The sequence below is a fragment of the Panicum virgatum genome, chromosome 1K, assembly GCF_016808335.1.
Source record: "Panicum virgatum strain AP13 chromosome 1K, P.virgatum_v5, whole genome shotgun sequence".
NCBI lineage: Eukaryota > Viridiplantae > Streptophyta > Magnoliopsida > Poales > Poaceae > Panicum > Panicum virgatum.
In genome coordinates this window covers 53,393,980-53,407,679 of record NC_053136.1, presented here as the reverse complement: position 1 = coordinate 53,407,679, position 13,700 = coordinate 53,393,980, and the positions used below count along the sequence as shown (strand labels likewise).

The 13,700-nt window shown below is 47.9% G+C and overlaps 1 pseudogene; it reads right to left on the bottom strand.

Annotated features, from left to right (window-relative positions):
* Nucleotides 1-8,803: 8,803 nt before the first annotated feature.
* LOC120643907 lies at nt 8,804-10,809 on the bottom strand (annotated as a pseudogene).
* Nucleotides 10,810-13,700: the final 2,891 nt, after the last annotated feature.

The following is a 13,700-nucleotide window of genomic DNA, read 5'->3' as shown; positions in this document are numbered from 1 at the left end:
AATGACATTCTCTAGGTGCGGCTTGAAATCGTGCACACATGCAAACACTAAACATGATGTCGGGCCTAGATGCGGTCAAATAAAGCAAACTACCAATCATAGAACGGTAAAGCTTTTGGTCAACCGGGTTACCTCCCTCATCTAGGTCGAGATGCCCATTTGTGGCCATAGGAGTCTTGATTGGTTTTGCATCTTCCATACCAAATTTCTCCAAGATATCCTTCACATATTTTGATTGACACACAAAGGTGCCTTCCTTGAGTTGCTTGATTTGAAGTCCAAGAAAGAAACTCAATTCACCAATCATGGACATCTCAAATTCCCTAGACATCATTTCACCAAATTCCCTAGACATCATTTCACCAAATTCCTCACAAAAGCTTGGGTTAGTTGAACCAAAGATAATATCATCAACATAAATTTGACAAACAAACAAATCTTTACCAATATCTTTAGTGAACAAAGTAGTATCAACCTTACCAATTTTGAAGCCCTTAGAAATAAGAAAATCCCTTAATCTTTCATACCAAGCTCGTGGAGCTTGCTTAAGACCATAAAGAGCTTTAGAGAGCTTGTATACATGATTTAGCTTCTTATGATCTTCAAAACCGGGAGGTTGCTCAACAAAAACAAGTTCACTAATCTTACCATTCAAGAAAGCACTTTTCACATCCATTTGAAAAAGTTTAATGTTGTGAGAGCAAGCATAAGCTAATAAAATTCTAATAGCTTCTAATCTAGCAACGGGAGCAAAAGTTTCACCGAAATCCAAACCTTCGACTTGAGTGAAGCCTTAAGCTACCAATTTTGCCTTGTTTCTCACAACCATTCCATCTTCATTTTGCTTGTTTCTAAAAACTCATTTAGTGCCAATAACATTATAATTCTTGGGCCTCTCAACTAAATCCCAAACTTGATTCCGGGTGAAATTATTTAATTCTTCATGCATAGCATTCACCCAATCCGGATCTCTCAATGCTTCATCTACACGGTTAGGTTCAACAAAAGATACAAAAGAATAATGTTCACAAAATGAAGCAATGCGAGATCGAGTTTGAACACCCTTACTAATATCACCCATGATTTGATCCACCGGATGATCCTTTGCAAGAACATGATGAATTCTTTGAGGAACAATGGGTTCTTGAGTTGATGAAGAAGGTGCACTAGATGAACCAATTTGATCTTGTACTTGAGAATCATCATTACTTGAATCTTGTACAATTTGTTGTGCTTGATCATTTGAGATAGAAGTTGAAGGATTAACTCTAATAGAGATAGAAGGACCATCTTCATCTTCATCTTCTTCTCTTAGTCTAACATCACCAATTGACATATTTTTCATTGCATTTCTCAAACCATCACTTCTCACATCATCAAGATTTTTTTGTTCATTATGAGAACCATTGGTTTCATCAAACTCAACATCATATGCTTCTTCAACAATGCCATGAGTTTTGTTGTAGACCCGATAAGCCTTGCTATTAGATGAATATCCAAGAAGAAAACCCTCATCACATTTGCTTTGAAACTTTGATAACCGAGTTCCCTTCTTGAGAATATAGTATTTGCAACCAAACACTCTAAAATATGATATATTTGGCTTCCTTCCAATGAGCAACTCATATGGGGTCTTGTTATGAACTCTATGGCAATACAATCTATTAGAGGCATAACAAGCCGTGTTGATTGCTTCGACCCAAAAGCTATCCGAAACATTATACTCGGAGAGCATTGATCTTGCCATATCAATCAAGGTTCTATTTTTCCTCTCAACAAGACCATTTTGTTCCGGAGTGTACTTGGTTGAGAATTCATGCTTGATTCCTTTCTCATCACACCATTCCTCAACTCTTGTGTTTCTAAACTCACTTCCATTGTCACTCCTCACTTTCTTCACCTTGAGCTCAAATTCATTTTCGGCCCTTGTAAAGAATTTCTTGAATGTGTCATATGTATCGGCCTTGTCATGAAGAAAGAAAACCCATGTATATCTTGAGTAATCATCCACTACCACAAGACAATATCAATTTCCACCAATACTTCTATATGTTGTAGGACCAAATAAATCCATATGCAATAATTCCAATGGTCTCTCGGTTGACATGACACTCTTAGTGGGATGAGTATTTGCAACTTGCTTTCCGGCTTGACATGCACTACAAAGCTTATCTTTATCAAACTTCACATTCTTCAAGCCAACTACTAAATCATGCTTCAAAAGTCGGTTGAGTTGCTTCATGCCAACATGACCAAGCCTTCTATGCCATAACCAACCCAAAGATGATTGAGTGAATAAGCAAGTGGACAAATTTGCCTCTTTAGTAGCAAAATCCACAAGATATACATCCTCATGTCTAAATCCCGTAAAGATGTGATCTTTTCCATCCAAGCTAGTCACCACAACATCATCTTTAGTGAAACTACACTTATATCCAAAATCACAAAGTTGAGTGACCGCTAAGAGATTAAACTTGAGAGAATCAACCAACAAAACATTTGAAAGAGAATGATTGCTTGAGATAGGAATTGTACCAACTCCTTTGACTTTGCCCCGGCTATTGTCACCAAAGATGATGTCACTATAGCCACCCACATTCTCATCTAGAGAGGAAAACATCATTTGATCTCCGGTCATGTGTTGAGTGCACCCACTATCAAGCACCCAATGTCTTTCTCCGGACTTGTAATTCACCTACAAAGAGGAAGTAACTCTTTTAGGTACCCAAACTTTTTTGGGTCCTTGAATGTTAGTGACCACATTAGTGACCAAGACTTTTGGCACCCAAATGGCATTCTTTTTAGCACCATTTATAGGTATCCCAACAAATTTTGCACTAACATTGCCATTTGAATTTTTCATAAGCATGTAACTTGAATCAAAGGATATGACTTTCTTGTTGGTGCAATTCTTCTCAACATGGCCAACCTTCTTGCATTTTTCACAATATGGCTTGCCACTACTCTTCACAAAGGTAGTTTTAGTTTGCACAAAAGCCTTCTTCCCTTTCTTAGGAATATATCCAAACCCTTGCTTGTTCAAGGTGAACTTTTGGCTTGCCCAACAATGATTAAACTTTGCTCTACTATCATAGCATTTTCTCAAATCATTAGTCAAGCAAGTAACCTCTTTCTTTAACAAATCATTTTCTATAATGAGAGATTCATTGCATGATGAGTTATCAATTTTGGTGCACAAAGAACTAGTAGAGCTAGAGCCATAAGATTTATCATCAATTAAATCACAACTAACACCAATGCTCAATGTTGCTTTTCTTTCATGACTAAACAAAGTATTGTGAGCTTCCTCAAGCTTCTCATGAGTTTCTTTGAGATTCTCATGAGAAGTCTTTAGCTCCTCATAGGAATCTTGAAGAGAAGTAAACTTCAACTTCAAGTCCCTCAACTTAGCCTTTTCCTTTGTCATGAATTCATCGGCATCATTAAGCATTTCAACAAGATCATCATATGAAAGTTAATCAAGTTCACCATCTTGTTGTACCTTTGCATCACCCTTTGCCATAAGACAATGTGGTGTAGAAAAGAGTGATGCAGCCTCCTTGATGGCGATCCCGGCAACTCCCTTGGATGGCTTGTCATTATCATCATCATCATCATCGGATCTTGCATCGGAATCCCATTCAACAAAATATGCTTGGCCATTCTTTTTCTTCTTGATGAACTTCTTCTTCTTCTTTTCATCATTTTTCTTGTCCTTTTTCTTGTTTGGACAATTTACAATGATATGACCTACTTCACCACAATTGAAGCGTCGCTCCCTGGGTCTGCTTCAACCCTTGGGCCGCCCAGTGGCCCTCCCAGCCACAGCAGTGTGGTGCGCCGCCCGTGGTCCCCCCACAGGCGCACACCGCCTTCACGCCGCCGCAGTTCTCCAGCGCGACCGGTCCCTCGGCGTATGGGACTCCAGGCGGGTGGGATTAGGCAAGCCTGATCGCCGCCCTCAACCAGATGGCGATCCAGGGGTCCAACCCCTGGGTCATGGACACCTGAGCGACATCCCACATGTCCTCCAACGACGGTATTCTTCTCTCCCGTCTCCCATCACCGCCGTCCTCCATTACGGTCGGCAACGGTCAATCAATTCATGTGCTTAGTTGTGGCATGTCTTTTATACAAATAGCTGATCGCTCTTTTCATCTTGATAATGTTCTTGTCGCTCCGCAGCTCGCTCGTAACCTGTTATCTGTTAGACAGCTTACCCGCGACAACAACTGTTCAATTGAGTTTGACGCCTTTGGTTTTTCTGCCAAGGATCTCCAGACCAAGACGGTCCTTCTTCGGTGCAATAGCAACGGGGACCTCTACACCATCCCGCATCGCATGCCTCCCCGCTGCCATGTCGCTGTCGTCTCCTCAGAGCTGTGGCACTCCCGTCTTGGTCATCCTGCGCCCGCCGTCGTCAATACTCTAAATAAGTTATCAGCTATTCAGTGTAATAAAGCAGCCCGCCGCATTTGTCGTGCCTGCCAGCTTGGCAAACACGCTAGGCTGCCCTTTGCTAATTCGGTCTCTAGTACCTCTGCACCTTTTGAACTCGTTCATTGTGATGTCTGGACCTCTCCAGTTCCGAGTATTTCTGGCTATAAATTTTATCTTGCGATAGTTGATGATTATACACATTATTGTTGGACGTTTCCTCTTCGCCATAAATCTGAAGCTCATGAGCACATTGTTCAGTTTATTGCTTACGCTCACACACAGTTCAGTTTTCTTGTGCGCTGTTTTCAGGCAGATAATGGCACCGAGTTCTTGAACAATGCCACCGCCACCTTCTTAGCTGGCCGCGGCATCCTCCTCCGCACCTCGTGCCCCTACACATCCGCCCAGAATGGCAAAGCTGAGCGGATGCTTCGCACTCTGAACAATGCTGTCCGCACGCTTCTGATTCATGCCACCATGCCTCCCTCCTATTGGGTCGAAGCGCTTTCCACCGCCGTGTTCCTGATCAACCGGCGGCCATCATCGTCCATAAATAACGGTATCCCATACTATCTTCTTCATCGCAAGATGCCGGACTACTCCATCCTTCGAGTTTTCGGATGCTTGTGCTACCCGAACCTTAGTGCCACGACTCGCCACAAACTATCTCCTCGCTCCGCGGTGTGTGTCTTCCTCGGTTACCCTCCTTCACAGAAGGGCTACCGGTGTCTTGACCTCTCAAATTGCAAGATCATCTCGCGACACGTCGTTTTTGATGAGACTCACTTTCCGTTTGCGGCTTCAAAGCCTCGACCGGATTCTTTTGATTTTCTGTTGCAGGGACCCCGACCGGACACCACAGCCGGTCCTCAGGCGTCCCCCTCTGTTCCGGCTTCCTTGGCTCCTCGTGGGCCGGCCACCGCTGCTGCATCGGTTACTGCAGACGCGTAGCAGCAACCCGGCGGCTGCCATCGGCCTCTACTCGTCTACACTCATCGGCCTCGTGCACCGACGCCTCCGGCGCCGATGCCGCCTGCCGCGGCTTCTCCTGAGCAGCCGCGCGAGGAGGTGCTACCGGCACCAGCTCCTCCTCCTCGGGAGACTCGCTCCTGGACGGGCTCCTTGCCGCCGCCCATCAAGCGCTATGGCTTCTCTGCGGCGACACCGATCTCGGCCTCTCTACTGCCCGTCAACTCCCGCACTGCGCTGGCCGATCCAAATTGGCACGCGGCAATGGCCGACGAGTACAAGGTGCTCATGGATAATGGCACATGGCGTATCGTACCCCGACCGCCACGTGCCAACGTCATCATCGGCAAGTGGGTCTTCAAGCACAAATATCGTGCTGATGGCTCTCTCGCTCGCCATAGGTGGGTCTTTCGTGGTTTTTCGCAGTAGTACGGCATCGACTACGACGAGACGTTCAGTCCGGTTGTTAAACCGGCTACCATCCACATCGTCCTCAGCATCGCCTCTTCTCGCTCCTGGCCATACATCAGCTGGACGTGAAGAACGCCTTTCTTCACAGCCATCTAAACGAGACGGTCTACTGCAGCAGCAGCCCGGCTTCGTTGACACGTCTGCCCCCGACCACGTCTGCCTCCTGCAAAAGTCCTTGTATGGACTCAAGCAGGCGCCCCGGGCCTGGTACCAGCGGTTCGCCAGCTTCGTCCAGCAATCTGGCTTCACTGCTTCGACTTCCGACACGTCTCTCTTTGTTTACAAAGAGGGTGTCGATATCGCCTACTTGCTGCTCTACGTCGACGACATCATCCTGACAGCTTCATCGACTGCACTCCTTCGTCGCATCACCGAGCTCCTTCACTCCGAGTTCGCCATGACAGATCTCAGGGATCTTCATCACTTCCTCGAGATCTCTGTCACGCGTTCTGTTGACGGCCTCTTCCTCTCTCAGCGCCAGTACGCTGTGGATCTGCTCCAGCACGCTGGCATGGCCGAGTGTCACTCTACAGCGACTCCTGTGGACACTCGTGCCAAGCTCTCTGCTACGGATGGGGCTCCGGTGGAGGATGCTACCCAGTACCGCAGCCTTGCTGGAGCTCTGCAGTATCTCACGCTGACTCGACCAGACCTTGCCTACACAGTTCAGCAGGTGTGCCTTTTCATGCACGACCCGCGAGAGCCTCATCTTGCAATGCTCAAGCGCGTCCTGCGGTATGTGAAGGGCACTCTGTCCACTGGGCTTCACATCGGCATTGGCGGCATCGACAGCTTGACCACCTACTCCGATGCTGATTGGGCTAGTTGTCCGGACTCTCGGCGCTCCACTTCGGGCTACTGCGTCTTCCTCGGCGACAACTTAGTCTCTTGGTCCTCCAAACGACAGACTACGGTCTCTCGTTCGAGTGCGGAGGCTGAGTATCGTGCTGTTGCGCACGCTGTGGCTGAGACTTGTTGGCTTCATCAACTGCTTCAGGAGCTTCATGCACCTATCTCTTCGGCGACGATCGTCTACTGCGACAATGTCAGTGCCGTCTACATGACTGCAAATCCAGTTCATCATCGTCGCACGAAGCACATCAAGATAGATATTCACTTTGTCCGTGACAAGGTTGCTTTGGGACAGGTTCGGGTGCTCCATGTCCCGTCGTCTCATCAATTCGCGGATATTATGACCAAAGGGTTACCTGTACAGTTATTCACTGACTTTAGGTCCAGTCTTTGTGTTCGTGACACTCCCGCTTAGACTGAGGGAGGGTGTTAGAATGTAATTGTAACATACAGCCCACATTGGGCCTGTTGGGCCATTGGCCTTGTACACATTGTAACCCTAGCCGCCTATGGCTATATAATGAAGGTCACCCCCCCCCCCCCCCCCGATTGGGTGTGCGGTGTTTCTCTACACTTCTCAAAAAATGCAAAGCTTACAACATTGACTGTTACAAGCAGCAATTGGTTTGTGCTAAAAGCTATTCTTCAAGATGATAATGAGAATCAAAAGTTAGTTTAGACCAAAATATAAGTTCAACTATAGTCTGCCATAAAGAAAGCTGCAGTTATAGTTACTCTTCCAATGTAACCTGCGATGTGCTCACTCTGTTTGTCTGAAAAATAACAATGCTGGTTGCATAAAATGGAGCAGTGCAAACACAGCATCTCATGTATAGCTAATGTTGCTGTAAATTTCATGTTCTAGAGGGCTCTTGGGCTTCCTACTATTCTGGATGCATACTATGCATGGCAAATGATGATCAAGGTCTGTCCACATGCCAACGGATACTCTCAAGGTTTGTAAGGTGGCTGAAGAACGTCAAGGTGAGGACCTGAACATCATGCCGTAGATGTTGCAAGCTCGAGGAGGACATTTGTTTTCTGTGGTTCTCTCTCTCTTTAGTGAGTGTTCTCTCTCTCTTTCTTTATAATCCTCTTTATTGTACTGAACAATATAATTTTCTTTTTGTTATTCAGTTCAAGAGAGTATTTCCTTTTTTTACAAGATAATAATTTATTTGACCTCAGTTTATCATTTCCTTGCCAAAAAATCATTTGCAGAAACCCATCACAATTTACTACTATTTTTTTTGGATCAGCTTTGTACCCTGTGATCTGATCCCCTTGCTTCTTGGAAAAGCAAACTGTGCTACTATTTGTGTGATTTTTCCCCCTTGTATACCAGACTGAGGGTGAAGATGAGAGCCCAAGCCTAAAGGTCACCCTTATCTGGCTTTCAGCTCTCTAGGCTTGTCAGCTTCACAGCTCTTGATGAATGAAAACAATGGCAGCTTCACAGCGAATTATAGGCTATTAGGCTGTTTGGAAATGTTTATGCGAACACTTAAAAATCAGAATGCATATACTCCTGTTTTCTAAAAATGTGTAGGTTAGTGGAGTGAGATATCTTTCTGAATCTTTAATTTGTCAAAATCTTTATTTGTGACCTCTACATTGGTACATCCATATCCATACTAGGTCAAGACACAAACCTATTTTTCGCAATATAGTATGATGAAAGTGCATCGTTTTAAACATGCAACTACTCTAAAAAAGAACTATATGCTCCTCTGTGAGAAAAATGAGGTGGAATTTGAGCTGTATAAGGGTCCTATATATATTGCCACAACAATTATACAAGGTGGTATTTTAGTTCCACACTGGAAAAAGATTAAGTTCATGTTTAAAATATTCATGCTTCCAACTAAGTACAAGCACTCGAACAATTTCAGCTACTTGTAATTTTTTCATACATTAAAATGAGTTGTATCACTAAGCTTATTATATTGAAATTTTATTTAATATCATATACCGCACGCGCGGCACGCGCCAACTTACTAGTTCTAATAAAATGAGGCAACTCATTTTGTAACCTGCTGCTTCCAACTTGCAAGCAAGTTACAACGCCAACATGAGATGAAGACAAGCAGAGGCAACTCGCATCACATCACGGCCACCTGGCTCGGCGGCCAGGTGATGGCGATGGGGCTGGTCACCTTGTGCTCGCCGTCGCTCCACGCGATGGACCCGAACGTGTACTTCTCGGCCGCCACACTCCCCGCACTGCGTCCTCTGCGTCGCGCTGAACCGTAGCTTCCGCGGCTTCACCATGACGCGCACGCCTGCCGGCAGCCCGGCACGCTGACGCTGGGTGACCTCGCCGTCGGTGGAGTTGAATACCACCGAGAAGGCGGGGCAGTTGTGGTCGCCGGCGGAGGCCGTGCGCGCCGAACAGTCCACCGCCGGGTCGTCTCTAGTCCTGAACATGGCGATCTGCTCGGCGGTGTAGCCGAGCGCGCAGAGGAAGAAGTAGTCGTCGGCGCCGGCGTCGTACAAGTGGCCTGGGTCGACGGCGCAGTTGGGCTCCACGTGGCCGGCCCCGCGTACGAATGGCGTCGACATGTCCCTGATGATATCGCCGGCGTTGTCAACGCTGTACTCGGTGGTCATCAGCGCGGACTTGATGGCGGCGGGGCTCCAGTCCGGGTGCGCCTGCCGGAGCAGCGCGGTGATGCCGCTCCCGTGCGGGCACGACATGGACGTGCCGGAGATGATGTTGTACTCCACTCGCCTCAGGTCGCTGTCGAGCTGCGAGGCCGAGTTCTCGCCTGTCCACGCAGCCAGGATGTCGATGCCAGGAGCGGCGACGTCCGGCTTCAGGATCTCCGGCGCCCGGCGGTTCGGGCCCCTGCTCGAGAAGGACGCCATTCTTGGAGAAGAGGGCGTCCGGCCAACGACGGTGCTTCCCAGCTTCACAGACGCTTGAGCCAACGTCCCTGCCGTATACTAGCGGTATCTTGGCTTCGCCGAGGGGCACACCGGCGTAGATTGAAGTGCCGGTGAACATCTCGCCATTGCCGGGAACAACGCTCGCTGGGAACTGGCGGTCGATGGTTGATGCGCCAACCGTCAAGATCCAGGTCGCGACATTGACGGCGGTGAACTCGCTGGGGCCAAAGTTTCCTGAAGATGCAGAGACGACGATGCCTTTGCGGACGGCTCTGAACGAACCGACGGCCGTGTTGTCCTTGTAAAACTTGGGCGCCTTGGAGGCCGCGAGTGAAACGGAGATGACGTCGACCCCGTCGGCGATGGCCGTGTCAAACGCCATGAGGACGTCGGAGTCCGTGCATCCTTTCGTCCAGCACGGTTTGTAGGCGGCGATGCGCGCGCCTGGAGCCATGCCAAATTGCCAATGGCTTTGCCTTTGGCGTAGTCGAAGAAGGAAGCGTCCACCCCGGCGGAGCCGGCAGCGGTGGAGGCGGTGTGGGTGCCGTGGCCGACGGCGTCGAGCGGCGACTTGGACTCCACCGTCTCATTAAGGCGGCAGTGCGCTGCCTCGTACCCCAGGTAGAAGAACCTAGCGCCGACGAGCTTGTTGTTGCAGTAGGCGGAGGCGTTGAAAGACGGCGTCGAGACGCAGGTGCCCCGGAACTTGCTAGGCGGCTGCGGCAGCGACGCGTCGGCGGCGAAGTACGCGCGGCCCTTGGGGTATATGCCGGTGTCGATGACGCCGATCACAACGTCCGCGGCGGCGTTGGACCTCGGGAGCAGCCCGGACGAGGCGGAGAGGCCGAGGAAGGAGGGCGACAGCGTGGTCGGCAGCTGCTGCGTCGCGTCGGGCACGACGGCGAGGACGGAGCGCTGGGACGCGAGGTGCGCGGCCTGGCGCTCCGTGAGCCGCGCCGCGAAGCCCGTAGCGGCGTGCGCGTACGAGTAGAGCACCCGCGGCGCCGGGCGCGAGATGCCCGCGGGGAGGCTGTACGCGCGGGCGAGCAGGCGCGGGGGCGACGAGCGTGGCGCGTGCTCCTCCGCGACGTGCACGATGTAGGAGGACATGGCCTCCGCCTCGGTCGCCGCCGCGGCGCCAGCGACGGCCGCGAGCAGGACGCGCACCCCCCTGACTAGCTTGGCCATCACTGCGCGGCGAGTGACTGAGTGGGATGTGCTGTGTCGGACTCGTGAGGCATTGGCGCTAATAAAATAGGGAACATATCAGGTCCAAACCAGCCTCTCCATACAAACTATGAAAATTTCAATCTAGGCAAGATGATTACGATTGAGGCGGGTTGGTGAGCTGCACTGCACCGAGCGCATTGCGGGACCAGATCAGACATCAGTCATCAGATCAGCACGGCAGCCTTGGCGCCGTGAGGATCATGTGCTAAATCCGAATCTGAAAACAAAGCTTGATGAACGGATGTCTTGAAAGCTTCAATATTGGCTCCTTGCTTGGAGGGAAGCACGACATGCTAAATGCCTTCCCTTTCTGAAAAGGCGAACGAGTGTGTCATGTGCATGTGCTTACATTCAACATATCAGAGGACTTTCAGACAACAACAGTCCATGGCCCCTGTAATCTTCTATCAGCAGATCAAGAGCAGTACTCACATGTGATTCTTCTGAGTATTAGTAGTGTGGCATGACACCTCGCTCGGTGCAGATTTGCAGCCTTTGATGTAGGAACCGAGAGGTGAGACCCTCACATGCGAGGTCTGTCACTGTCACATTCAAACTCAGTCTGCCACTGTTAGAACAGCACGCTGTATGTGTATGTAGGTTGGTGGGCTGCACCAAACGCACTTGCGGGATCAGATCAGATCAACCACGGCGGCTCAAGTCGTGTGTGTGTGTGGTGGGGGGGGGGGGTGACTCAAATCTGAAAACCATCGGGCGTGCTCGGCTATTGAACAATGAACATCATGCGCAAGTTGCCAATGGATTAGGCTCCTGTGCGCGTGCTGTCTTCTGTTGGGGCGGTTCAGCAGTTGGCTCCGTGGCCTGTTTTCAGGAATCCTGAGATTATGGCATGAGCTAGTCTCAAAAGTAGAGTGTAACTCTATCAAATGCCAATGATTCTTTCAAATGAACCTTTACCAGAAACTCTGATTTCACTGTGAAGTCAATGTACAAGAACCTAATAGATGGTTAGTTTACCCTGTAAAAGCATTGTGTGGAAGTTAAAAGTGCCACTGAAAATAAAGGTTCAGAGAGGTGTTATTCTAACAAAGGACAATCTGTTAAAAAGAAGATGGAAAGGGGGAAGTAAGTGTTGCTTTTGCTCTAAAGATGAGACAATACAACATCTTTTTTTCGATTGTCATGTGGCACAGTTTGTGTGGAATGCAGTTTTCTTGTCCTTTGGAGTCAAACCACCTACTAATGTTGCTGACTTGTTTGGCTCATGGTTGAGAGGTTTTCCTCAGAAACTCAGAAAACAATTCTTGGTAGGAGCGGTAGTATTGTGCTGGGCCATATGGCTAAGTAGGAATGACGTGGTTTTCAACCGAAAACTCCCTAACTCATATCTGCAGGTCATATTCAGGGGGACGCACTGGACAAGACTTTGGTCACAGCTTTCTAAAGAAGAGGAAAAGAATCACATGAAGAGGAATTGTCAGTTCATAGAAGGTCTATTGCTGGAACTTTTTGCAAGAGGAGGCTGGAACTTCAAGCATAGAGTGACCTACTAGCTATTTTGTTTATTGGAACAAAGTAGTTCAAGTTATGAACTGTTATTATCTTTGGTTGTAGCGTTTGCTAAGCAGTCTGTGTACTGTATTTTTGTAATTTGACTGTAGCCTCTCAAGTGTGAGAGGTCAAGGTCCGAATTTTCTTATTCTAAAAGAAGGGACAGGGACCTGCATCTGCTTGCTAAACCCGCGCGCGCCATCCATGTGCATGTGCTTACAGTTTGATGTGCGAGCTGAGCGCTTCACACGTGAGCTAGCTAGCTAGCCTGCTACTGTTACAGCAAATGAACTAATCATCTTATCAGAAACGTATTATTTAAAAACGGAGGTAGTAGTTTTGTCCCGTACAACAACAGGTCAACATGCAACTCTACCATCCCTAGTCACTTGTTACACCAACTCGGCTGTAACTACTATTATATACTCCAGTGGTTTTTAGGTTTGAACTCGGTTAGTTATGCTCCGCTTGTTTTTATCTTTTGCTTTTGTTGAACCCAACCGCTTCAATTTTTGGCTTGCGTACCATCTATGTATACTGCGCGCTATGTAGTGGAGGAGCAAGAATTTCAAAGATGGGCATTCCTGTTTTCTAACAAAAAAATTCACCAATACTGTTAACTAGAGGTTAAAATTCTTCACTCTTAAGTAAAATTACAAAATATTTAAAGAAATCTTCCAAGCTATGAAATTATAAAATTCTTAAGGCCTATTACAAATTTATTTGCTAAAAGACATCTCAAACATAACAATTCAAATCTGGTTACTTCCTACCGATCAATTTCTTCTACATTTTGCAGAGCTGTACGATTTATATGGACATTCACATTAATTAACTAAACATAAGTTGCATCACAAAATTTAAAAAAAATGGAAAGCTCGGTTGTGTGTCGGTGCTCAGTGCTCAATTGCGCCCATCCGCTGACCGGTGTGGCCGTTGCCGCCCTTTTGTCGTAGGCCTCCTCGGCTTGCTATGCGGAGCGGCGTGTGCCTGCTGCCTAACCCTCTCCCTAGCATATGCCACGAGTCATTGGAGCACTGTTGCTGAATGGAATGTGAGTGTGGAGCTGGATGAGTAGTCGTGGGGGCGTTTCTGGACTGACTCAGCGGGCCGGACTTGTGGGAGGCGAGAGCTTGCCTAATGAGTTGGGTCGTGAATTATAATAAGTTTTGCCCACTAGAATATGTATACATGTATAAACTTGATGTATAGTAATTTTTTTGGTAGAATAGTTAGGTGTTCCTAGGAATACTCATACATCGCTCCCCCATGGCGCTATGTAATTCAACTTTTGTCACCTACAACATCTACTCTGACCGACAGTGGCCCCCATGGGT